General features: G+C 50.9%; 1 long non-coding RNA gene across 1 annotated transcript; it reads right to left on the bottom strand.

Moving 5' to 3' along the window:
- Positions 1-1,918: 1,918 nt before the first annotated feature.
- LOC111550490 lies at positions 1,919-11,310 on the bottom strand. The gene is made up of 4 exons (XR_002734062.1): positions 11,202-11,310; positions 5,284-5,601; positions 5,079-5,191; positions 1,919-3,150 (listed from the first exon to the last, which is right to left on the bottom strand). It is a non-coding gene; the product is annotated as an uncharacterized LOC111550490 (long non-coding RNA).
- Positions 11,311-12,184: the final 874 nt, after the last annotated feature.

Below are 12,184 nucleotides of genomic sequence, written 5' to 3'. Positions count from 1 at the left end.
GAAAATGCTCATTCCCCTTCCCATACCTTCAAGGCCCTGCTCTCTCCTGCCCCACTGACCCCTCCTGGAGTCCCTGCAGTCTCCTTCTTTCCCCTCTGTCCATCCTTTGGAGCTCCGATTAAGCCCCACCTCCTCCAGGAACATTCCCCATCCTCCTGCAGTATGGGCCCCCGTGTGCCTCCTGTCAGTGTCCCAGTTAGTCCATTCACCTCTCAGGGTTTCTTTGAGAATTTCTGGGGCCTGTTTTAGAGCTCAGGCTCTAGAAGAACAGGAACTGAGTCCAGAAACAGCTTGTGAATGTGACTTGTTGAAGTCAAAGGAAGAGAGGCTGACAGGCCTCCCAGCCAGAGAAGAACTTGGTAGAGGAAGTCTCTCCTTCGTGGGGACCAGACCCACTAGAACACACCAGCTCAGAGAAGTCGGGTGTGCTGCCCTCGAGGGAGAATCCATGCAGCAGTTCCTCCCTGGCTTCCTCCCCTCCCCACCCTCAAGTGTGGAGCCAGAGCCCAACTGACTCAAGTGGCAAGAAAAAAATGCCCCCCTCGCCCTGCTCCCCCCCCACCAAGCTGCTGCACATCTGTGCCCAGACAAAGCCAGCTATTAATCCTTGCCTTTGTGTGAGTGTTTGGGTGTTGAATTCCACTTGGATCTGCTGGCTTTTGGAAGGGGAGATTGGAGGGGATTTAGTGAAGACAAAAGGAACCCACTATGGGGAATGGTGGGGGGCAGGGGAGCTAAGAAACCCAAGTGTATTCACTCTTAGCCTGGTGAGGGTCCTGGGAGCCCAACTTTAGCTAGAGCTGAGTGGGGAACCCAAAATTCCCAGGGTCTGAGTCCCGAAAAGGGACCACTCCCCAGAATAAAAATACCTGCTTCTCAGGGCCCAACAGCAGCCTGCCTTTCACTCCAGATGCCGCCCAGGGCAGTGGCCCCAGCCTAACAGGGCCTGACCCTTTCAGACTGGAGCAGCCCATTGCCCAAGTGAGTCCAAGGGGGAGAGACAGGAGGAAATAGGGACTAGGAAGGAGCCTGGAGCCTCAGAGATTAGTCCAGACGGAGAGAGAATCTCAAAGCCACCAGAAATCCCCAGCTGAGTCAACAATACAGCAATAAAGCCAGAGGGCCTGTGACAATGTGGCTGCTCAAGGCCTGGGTTGGGCTCTCAGGAAGAGTTCTTGGGTACCTGGTCCCAGGCAAAAGTTAAGTATTCAGGGAAAACAGTCCACACAAATTCTATCCTTGGCTCAAGCATCAAACACATAGAATAGCCCAGAACAGGATGACAGTGCATGCGTGCGTGTGCGTGTGTGTGTGTGTGTGTGTGTGTGTGTATGTACAGGGTCTTAGAATGGTGAGCAAGTCTGTGGGCAGCACCGCCCCAGCAGGTGTTGTTTGATTAACTTACTTAGTAGAAGCTCTGGTCTAGTTACCAGATTGCTAGGAGAGCAGGCTGGGGTATGAATTGAAACACCCTGACCTGCCCCTCCTACTTTGTTAATTTCATTTAGAAAATGAGATTTCCCCATCTTGGGTGCTTGATTCTAAGCTCACCGAGTTGTCAAGTTACATCAAGTACAAGTGACTTCAACTCTATGTGGGTGCGGAGACACTCCCCCCAAAGCTTCCTCCCCCTTCCTCCCCTTACCTGAAACGTGTGGTCATGTCATGTCATGTCATGTCATGTCATGTCATGTTATGTCTTTCATTAAATAGTTGGCCAAACTACTGCACTGCCGGGCCCAGTTCTGGCTTAGCTGCTGGGCAGCAAACGCAAAATGTGGTTGCCTATTGACACTTGTGTTCAACTAAGCTTCTGGGCTTATTTAACTGTGTTCTAAATAGTGTTTGTACATCTACAGCTATTTTATTCTTTCTCTACCTTCATTCTAAAAATAAAAGAGTAAAGTAGAGGCATTCATTCATTTATGCATCCATTCCTTCAGGAGAGGAGAAGGCAAGGCCGGCTCCAATGTTCTCCCAACCGTTTCTTGGTCTTTGGGGTAGGGAACTTGGGACTCAGAGGTGCTCCACCTGCTGTCGTAAAGGCACCCTCCTCCCATCACAGTTTCTGAGGACCTGGTCCCAGGCAACCCCACTCTGGAAGGCAGGGGAAGAATAGGAGGGGCCAGGTCCTGCCCCAGGGACTGTGGCCTCCTCTGAGTTAGGGAATGGACCCAGCTTCTCCAACTTCCAGATGGGGCCTTTTGGAAGCTCATACAGCCACTTCCATTCCTGATGTTGTCCGAGGGCCTCTGACTGTTGCTGAGCTGCCTCTGTGTCTGGTTGGCAGGCCCACTGCTGCACTGACCATGAAACTCTGCACCTGGTGTAGACCCCGCTCTGCACTAAGGAGCCAGAGACCTTGCGGGCAGCTCTCCCTCTGGGCTGACAGAGAGGGGCTTGGAAGCATGGAGATGGTCATGGGGATTGATTGAGAGAATTGGTGAGTGTGGTGGTTTCGAATCCCCAGGTCCCACATTGTTGTAAGGCACAGCGGGCGACAAACAGTGGCAACATGAACTCAGTGCCTTGGGCATCTCAGTTCTGCCACCACAAGTGGGCTGTGATGAATGGAATTGGGGTGGGAGGAAGGGTCAAGAGGGGGCAACAGGACATTTAAGGGATGGTGTGACAGGGCAAATGGGGGAGAAGCTGGGGTCAGAAGTCCTAATCAAGTGACAGGTCTAGGCACGGAGTCCAGGACGGGCATTCTGGAGTCTGTGGCTCTGGGGCATGGCTTCGCTCTCCACCTGCCCTCTGAGGATGGCTGCAGGTGGGCTTGCTACCATCACAGCTCTTGGGTAGGTAAGGGTCTGGCTTCCCAAATTAAACGCAGTCAGGGTGGCATTTACTGAGTGTTATGTGCCAGGCAATGTGCTAAGTCCTTGACATTGTACCATCTCAGTAAAGCCTCATAACCACCCATGAGGTCAATACTGTTATTATTCCCATTTGATAGCTGTGCACACAGGAGCTTGGAGAAGTCAAGGGTCTGATCTAAAGTCACATGGCTACACACCGCTGGGGCCAGGACTTCGGAACCCAGGCTGCTCTCTACTCAGTTGAGGCTCTCTCAGACCTCTAGATCTTCCTCTTCCTCCCCAGCTCCACCTCCTTCAGCCTTTCACAGCCCAGCAGCATGGAAAGGGCCTGGAAGAGGAGGGAGAAGAAGTCCAGTTTGAGGCTATGTTTTGGCTCCTTGGTCAAAGATGGGGTGCGGAAATAAGGGTGGAGAGTCTGGGGATTTTCTGGAGATTTCGCTGCACCAAGATGTTGACCGTCTCCTCCCAGAAGAAAACAGATGAGCAAACTGCTCTGGAAAGTAAATTTTTAAAATTAAAAGTAAGTTTTTCCTTTTGACAAACACAAATGCAGTATATCCTTTGCAGGTGAAAGCTAGAAAATACAGAGAAGCAAAAATAAAAATATAAAATACCTTTGTAGTACACAAAGGTGATGACTACTAAAATCTTGCTTTTTTTTTTTTTTTTTTTAAGACAGCATCTTACTCTGTCACCCATGCTGGAGTGCAGTGGTACAATCATGGCTCACTGTGACCTTGAACCCCTGGGCTTAAGGATCTTCCTGCCTCAGCCTCCCAAGTAGCTGAGACTACAGGTGTGTGCTATCATGCCTGGCTAATTTACAAAAAAAATAAAAGAAAAAGAAAATTATAGAGACAGGGTCTGCCTATCTTGCCCAGGCTGGTCTTGAAGTCCTAGCCCCAATCAATCTTCCCTCCTTAGCCTCCCGAGTCTTTCCAGGATTGCAAGTATGAGCCGCCACATCTGGCCTGCATATATTTTTGCAAGCTCTTTCCTAAGTACCGACACATACACACATATACTTTTCATATTCTTCTATTTTTTTTTTTTACTTCTATTTCATGGAAGGACATTATTTTTTTAAAAGCAAAAATGCTATTATTTGGAAACTGCTTCTTTTTTCACTCAATAGTTTATCTGAACATCTTCCCAAATCAGGACATATTCATCGACTCTATTACATTCAGTGATTGTGTGGCATCCTGTTTTATGGCAGCACCATAATTCATTGAACTCATTTCCTAATGGTAGATATTTAGGAATTTCCAATTTTCTGTTCCTGCTAAGATTAACAGTTCTAGCTAAATCTCAGTGCATCCTTATAGAATCTTAATGTGAAATTGAGGGGTCTAAATTGCCCTCAGGATAGATTGTAGCTATTTATTCTCACAGTGTTTGAGACTTGCCACAGCCCCACCCCCAACACACACACAAATGCGTTGTTGTTATTCATGGGAATATTCTTTCGTTAGAAAAAAGAAAGGGTTGACAACTTGATACATGAAATGCTATCTCATTATTGTTTTATTTAGCATTTCTTTAATTATTAATTGGGGTCAACAGGTTTTCATGTGCCCATTAGCCATTTTTATTTTGTCTTTGTGAATTGCCCATTCATGTCTTTTGTTCATTTCTCTGTTGGATATTCTTTCTAACACAGTTGTCTTATTTTAGGTGAGTCATTCTTAGCTCTGGCATATTAGAATCGCCTGGAAGACTTTTTAAAACACACACACCACACACACATGCGTACATACACACACCCCACACCCAAGGAAAGCAGGCAAGAAGGCGTCCCATCTCAAGATAAATATTTGGTGGGGCATGGGTATGAGTATTTTTTGAAGTGTTCTTGTGCTTCTAATTTGCAGCCGTGGTTGAAAACCACTGTTATAAATTAGATTTCTCGCACTGTCTGGCTCCAAATGCTTTCACTGCAGAATCTATTCTCATTTCGTCGACACCCAGTTTTCTCTTATGAAAAATGGGCAGCAGAACTGCAAAGCAACACAGCACCCCCTCCCAAATTCTGCAAATCCCATGGGGGAGACTGAAGTTTCGGGAAGGAGGGTGAGACAGACACTGTGGTCAGGCTGTTTGCCAGGTGGATTGGAAAAAATTAAAAGAGCTTTCTCAAGCAATGAGACTTGCCCCGTAGACAGTGTGAGCTCTCAGTGGAGGAGGAGAGAGCTGGGGTCTTATGGGACATTTGCTTCTCTGTTGCACCCATCTTCAGATACATAGCAATCTTACCCTTTCCAGGACTTCGAGGCTGAAGATTAGCACTTCATCTGAGGCAGTTCATCTCCTTTCGTGAGAGACTGGAGAAGTTTGGGCCCAAGGAACTGAGTCCTTCAGGAGACAAGCTGTCGAGACATCAGAGGAATCCCTTGGGGGTACAGGGACTCCTCCACCACTTCTAGCCCTCTTGAGGGATTTATGACATTCTCAAACTTACTTCAATTCATTTCTATTAAAACGCACAGGAGCCACTCCCCTTCCTCTTCACCTCGGTTCCACCTCAGGGCGTGGGGTCCCACCTGGGGGACAGGACGAATGAAAGGGTCTTTCCAGTGTTCAGGCAGGAAGGTTCCTGGAAACCCCTAGGCTGGCTCAGTGCCCCTCCATGTTGGAGACTGCTGAGGCCTCGTGGAGGATGACAGCAAATTTGGGTCCTCTAGGTGCTGCTGCTCCTGAAGTTGGAAGAATATGGTCAACGGCCTGAATCCTAGTCCACTTGGTATCAGTGTGTGGTCCTGGGCCTCAGTTTCTGCATCTGTAAAATGGAGATAGTAATGTTGATATTCAAGGTTACTAACAGGACTGAAAACACAGCACATACAACACTGTAGATGCTTGATTAATGCCAGGAGTGCTCTGTGGAGGTCCTTTCATGCCCTCACCCTCTCCAGTCAGGGCTAAGGGTTTTGAGTTTAGCTCCAGACTCTCCATCCTTTCTTTTTTCTTCTGAGATGGAGTTTCACTCTTGTTGCCCAGGCTAGAGTGCAATGGCGTGATCTCAGCTCACTGCAACCTCCTCTGCCTCCCGGGTTCTAGCAATTCTTCTGCCTCAGCCTCCCAAGTAGCTGGGATTACAGGCATGCTCACCACGCCTGGCTGATTTTGTTAGAGGTGGGGTTTCACCAGATTGGTCAGGCTGGTCTCAAACTCCCAGCCTCAGGTGATCCACCCGCCCTGGTTTCCCAAAGTGCTGGGATTACCGGTGTGAGCCACTGTGCCCGTTGACTCTCCATCCTTTCATCCCCAAGTCATCCTCTACTCATTCCATTGCCTCAGGGGTACAGGAGGCAACCCCCACTCAACTGGTCCCCCAGCCTCCAGCACCATGCAGCACCTATGCCAGAAGCTATGCCCCTTGGCTGGCATCCTCTATCCTCTCTCCCACCCTCTCCCTGTGAACCCCAAGCAACCTCAACCAGTTCCTCGCTACCCTTGCACTTTGCTGCCCAGACTTGACTTTAGACATTCTATTGTAAATTTAATTTTTATTGAGCACTTACTCTGTGCCAGGGACCATGTTTTGTATTCATTACCTTATTAATTGCTCACAAAAACCTTTCATTATCCCATTTTACAGATGGGAAAGCCAGACTAGTTGGTGAAAACTGCCCAAAGCTATAGGGCATCAGGGAGCAGAGCTGGGACTCTGACCCCATCCTGCTTTACTGACCTCCTAAGTGCCAGCTCCCAGGAAGCTTAGATTTCAGGGGATGTCCTCTGTCCCTCCCCTGAGCTCCCACTGTGTCCTGCTCCTCTTTCTCTTCCACACTTGCCCCACCCTGCCCCACACTGCGATTTTCTGGCTACCTCTTATCTCCACTGACAGTGATGACTTCCTCCAAGGCAGAACACATGTCTTTGTAGTTTATTCATCTTTGAGTCTGGCACAATGCTTAGAACATTGCAGGTTCTTAAATTATTTTTCTAATTCAAGAGTAACACGTGCTCATTATGGAAAACAGAAAAATAAAGCAGAAACCAAATATCACCTATGAACCCATCACCCAAAGAAAATCATTGTTAATATTTTGACAAACTTTCTTCCAGTCCTTTTTAAAAATACATTTTTCCTTAGGCAAATAATACGTATTTTGCATAAAGTAGGTATCATACAATACCATTTTCTATGCTGCTTTTCACTTCATATCATGAGCCATTCTCCATGTCATTAGAACTGTTTTGAAAATGGGATTTTTTGATGGCTGCAGATTGTTCTCGCATGTGACTGAGCACTCTTCTTTAAGCCCCTCCCACATTGTTGGGTTTTTCTGTTTGTTTCTGAGACAGAGTCTTGCTCCCTCGCCCAGGCTGGAGTGCAGTGGCTAGATCTTGGCTCACTGCAACCTCCGCTTCCTGGGTTCAAGCGATTCTCCTGCCTCAGCCTCACAAGTAGCTGGGATAACAGGTGCCACACCCGGCTAATTTTTTGTATTTTGGGTAGAGACGGAGTTTTGCCATGTTGGCCTGGCTGGTCTCGAACTCCACCCACCTCCTTCCAAAGTGCTGTGATTCCAATTGTGAGCCACTGTGCCTGGCCTATTGTTGGTCATTTAAGGGCCTCTCTGATTATTCCCATGGAGGAAATTCCTGAAGTAGAATTGCTGAGATAAAGAAAAGGAGTATGTCCAGGCCCTTGACAGCACAACTGGCCCTGAACAAACCCCTGCTCTAGCAAACCCTCTCCCATCCTGCCCGAGCAGACCAGCCAGAAAGCCCCATCTTCTGGGGTCCTCCTCTCATCCCTAATCCCCAGCCCTCAACCTCCTACAACCCATTCAAAGGCTTAGAAGCAGGTGAGAGGGTCACCTGGAAGATGGTACTTGAGAGACCTGGCTGGCCTAACCCGAATCTCCCCTCACTGTGATCCGTACTCCACCATCGGAATCATCCTGAGTCAAGGGCAGGGTGATTCAAAGGTTGTTGGCTGCAAAATGGACTTCTGGTGGGAGACATTGTGCAGTAAGCCAACAGTCCTTAACAAACCATGGCCTTAACCCTCCCTGTCACTAGGTTAAGAGCAGAGACTTGGGTCTCAGGGGATGGGACACATTATAGAGGTATGAATGTGTTAAATTTTATTGTAAATATTATGTAAACATATTTTAAAGTATTCTGGAAAAAAGACAAAAAGTTATGGTCACATCTTTTGAATTATTCCACATTTTTTCTAGGTGGAATAAGAACGGAAGTAGTTCCTTCCTATGAAATAAGAATAATCTTCAGTGAAGGTTGAAAGTATCTTCAAATGTATCCCAAACCTTCTGGGATAGATTTTCACTCCGCCTATAAATGACATCCATGAAGCAAGGGTCCACGTTCCCATGTGAGCCACGCCAGGTGCTGTGAGCCCCTCAGAGACCATCGACAATAGAGGGTCAGAGTGCTTTTTCAGCTCCATTGTCAACAACTTGGGATGTAATCTAAACAGATACTAAGTGGATCAATCCTTTGAGGAAATCTGTGTCAATTTCCAAGTCACTCCTGGTCATCACCCAGGAAAGACCATTTTTATTAAAGAACCGCAGGGCTTGCCTGCAGGAACCATTTTCCCTGTCTCACCAGTCAATAATCAGCAGGACACACTGCTATTTGAGGGAACAAAGGCAGGGTCGCTGTCCACAAGGGGCTCAGTTCACCCTCAGGCTCTGTCCACCCTCCGGCGGCGTCTAGGCTCCAGAGCCAAGGTTCTCAAGCTTCCACAGCGTAAAAACCGCCTGGAGGTCCACAACAGCCAGTCTGCTGGTGCAGGGGTTCTGATCCAGAAGGTCTCGGGTGGCTACAACAGCCGCATATTTTTCCACCGAGGTCCCTGGGGATGCGGCTCTTGGCCCCAGAACTGGGCCCAGGAGGTCAGAGGGAGTGACCGCCAGGCGCGGCGCCGCGGGGAGACAGCCCGGGCTCAGATCCCAGGGTGGAGGCGGGGACGAGCGCCCGGCAGAGAGGGCGGGGGGCGCCGAGGCGCCTGGAGCGGCCGCCGGGCCTGGGGAGCGCGACGCGGAAGCCGCCAGAGGCCGGAAGCGGGGGCGCCCTCGAGCGGGCGGGCGGCGGCCCTGCGGCTCGGGGCGGTTCGGCGGCGCGCCGCGGCGCGGCCGCACGCAGGCTCCCAGGCTATGGTCCAGCCACCCCAGCCGGCTCGCGTGGCTCCGGGGGAGCGGCCGAGAGTGAAGTGCGGAGAGGGCGTTTCGGAGGCTGCTGGGGCGGCGGCGCAGGTGGCCTCTGCAGAGGGAACGGAGCTTCCCCCTGCTGCCCAGAGCGCCCGCAGCCCCGGTCCCCCGCATCCTCGCGTCCCGAGCCCAGCGGCCAGAGCCGGCCGGGCGCCCCCTCGGCTTTCCAGTCCTCGTGCGTCCGCCGGGGCCGAGGCGCGAGGAGGGACGGCCGGCTGAGGCCGCTCACGCCTTCGCTCCCGAGTGTCCAGGCGGAGGGTCCCTGCCTCTCCAACCCCTCCTGTCTCCTGGCTTCCTCTCACCCGGGCACAGGGCGCTCCTCCTTGTCCACAAGAGACAGAAGTCTTCAAACGCACACCCCCACACCCCAACCCTCTCCAAACACACTCTGGGCGCTGGCCACTGGTTCTCCTTCCTCCTTCCTTCCTTCTTTCTTTTTGTCTTTTTTGTTTTTGACAGTCTTGCTCTGTCGCCCAGGCTGGAGTGCAGTGGCACGATCTCGGCTCACTGCAACCTCCGCCTCCCGGGTTCAAGCGATTCTCTTGCCTCAACGTTTTGAGTAGCTGGGATTACAGGCGCCGGCCACCACGCCCGGCTAATATTTTTGTATTTTTAGTAGAGACGGAGTTTCACCATGTTGGCCAGGCTGGTCTCAAACTACTGACCTCAAGTGATCCGCCCGCCTCGGACTCCCAAAGTGCTGAGATTACAAGCGTGAGCCACCTCGCCTGGACCTTTTCTTCCTTTTTTTTAAGAGAGGAAGATCTCGCCCCTTGCCCAGGATGGATTCGAACTCCGAGGCTTAAGCCATCCTCCTGCCTCAGCCTCTCCAGCAGCCAGGACTGCAGGCGCGCGCCACCACGCCCGGCGTAGCCACCCGCATTCTATCCCCAGCGCAGCTCCTTAGAGCTGATGACCTTTAACACTTCACCTCCCTGTCCTCAGTTTCTTCTTCTTCTTCTTCTTCCTTTTTTTTTTTTTTTTTTTTTTTTTTTTTTGAGAGGGGGTCTCGCTCTGTCGCCCAGGCTGGAGTGCAGTGGCGCGATCTCGGCTCACTGCAAGCTCCGCCTCCCGGGTTCACGCCATTCTCCTGCCTCAGCCTCCTGAGTAGCTGGGACTACAGGCGCCCGCCACCGCACCCGGCTAATTTTTTTGTATTTTTAGTAGAGACAGGGTTTCACCGTGGTCTCGATCTCCTGACCTTGTGATCCGCCCGCCTCGGCCTCCCAAAGTGCTGGGATTACAGGCGTGAGCCACCGCTCCCGGCCAGTTTCTCCTTCTTGAAAGGAACTGGGTTAGATGTGGATGGTTTCTGAGGCTCCTTCCAGCTCAGTTGTCCACCTTAAAGGTGTAAGTGGCAGAGGGTGGAACGGGTCTGGTTCAGGGAGGCGAGCTGGGGGTAAAGGCTGGCCAGGGGCTGCGAGGTGGGTGGAAGAAAGGAAAACAGGAGGCAGGAGAGCGGGGCATGGAGGATACCTTTGCCAGCCTAGCCTAAGAGCAGGCTGGCAGAGCCCCAAGAGCCTATACCAAGGAAGGCCCCCATGGGAATCCCCTCACTCTCTGGGTGCCTGAGTTTGCAGAAATCTGTTTGCCAGAGAACGAGGGAAGGAACAGGAAGGAACGTGCCGGCAGGACTGGAAAATCCAGCTGGGCAGGAGATAGCTGTGGCTGCACCTCACACTGGAGGCTGAAGCTTTGCTTGGCTCTGCCCCTGTGTCACGTGTCAGGTAAGACTGCTAGACCCCAGGAAGCCCCGCCAAGGGAAGTGACTACTACCGGGCTGCAGGCTCCTGTGCAGACTGTCTAGTAGCCTTTATCTTTGGGGGCATACACATGTGCTTCCAAGACTGTAGGCAGATGACGTTCAATATAAATCCACTTTCCAGTACATTTACTCAATGAGTTCAAAGATGCTTTTCGTTTACAAGCTTGGTGGCAGCTTCCAACACATTAACCCAAAGGCCTTCCTGTTCTCCCCAGCCTACCCCTTTGTCCCTCTGCAGAAAGGGAACCTCCTGCAAAATGTCCAGATGGTTCAGAGAAGTATATGGTTGCAAGTGGCAGGAACGTCCCTCTAAGTAGTTTAAAGACATAGGTGTGTGTGTGTGTGTACATGCGTGTGCATGTATGTAATTTATTTTCTGCTCAAATAATTTTGGTAAAGGTAATTAACTAAAGGTAAATAACTAACCTTTACCAAGAGCAGGGATGTGGCTGGGCCCAGAATGCAAGGCTCTCCAATAGCAGCTCCCAAGCTTAACAAGTTAAAGTCACACTGCAACTTTTCTCCAAAATTCTAGTTAAAGGCTGAGGCCGTCACCAAGCAATTGTTGCTAAGATCTCAGGATGTTGTGGTTGGAGGGGCCTGCGCCAGAGGTCCACTTCTGAACCAATCAGCAGGGCCCGGGGGGTGGGCCATGTTCTGCTTACCTCCCAGCTTCCACACCCGCAGGGTTTTGGGAACCGGAGGCAGGCGGACAGCCCCAGGAGTCATAATGAGAAGAAATGCTACCTCGGTGCAGTGGACGAACGTGCAGACCACACAGAAAGTTTGAAAAAGGTCTACTGTAGGCTTTGCTTTCTGGTAGTAGCTCCAAGATACAAAGTGCCTCACACTCCGGCACTGATGAAGTCCATACGGTTCCTAGGCTGACACCCACCAGCCAGTCAATGGGAGAGCTGGGACCAGAGGGCTAACTTGACCTGTTCAGCAGGAGTGTCCAAGGCCTTTGTGGGTGGTGGTGCGGGTTGTGCGTGTGAATAATGAGGGCAGTTCATCATTACTCAGGACACAACACCTTGGCGATCTTCAGAAACATTAGAAACAGAGCTTCCAAAGTACCTACTCACACGCCACCTCTCTGGAGGTGCTGTGGCTCTTAATGAGCCACTCTCCACATGGCCTGAGGCCTGGCACTGTGGGGATTCCCTCTGTCCCTGAGTCACGGGCCTCTGCTACTGAACTGTGAATAGGGACTGGGTCAATGACAGCGGGACAGCTGGCCCAGGGAGCAGGGTTGGGGTGGGGGCTGCTGGGAAGCTGTCCTGTTAATCTCTGTCTGCCATAGAAGGCACTCCTTGGGTGACCACTGTGACTATGATGCAGAACAGGGAAAGAGAGTGGGTGTTAACCTTGAGCCTAAGGCTCCTTCTCCACCTGTGGGACTGTAAGCC

Source organism: Piliocolobus tephrosceles, chromosome 15 (assembly GCF_002776525.5).
Source record: "Piliocolobus tephrosceles isolate RC106 chromosome 15, ASM277652v3, whole genome shotgun sequence".
Lineage (NCBI taxonomy): Eukaryota > Metazoa > Chordata > Mammalia > Primates > Cercopithecidae > Piliocolobus > Piliocolobus tephrosceles.
The sequence above is the reverse complement of the archived record's forward strand: the minus strand, read 5'-3'. Positions and strand labels throughout refer to the sequence as shown.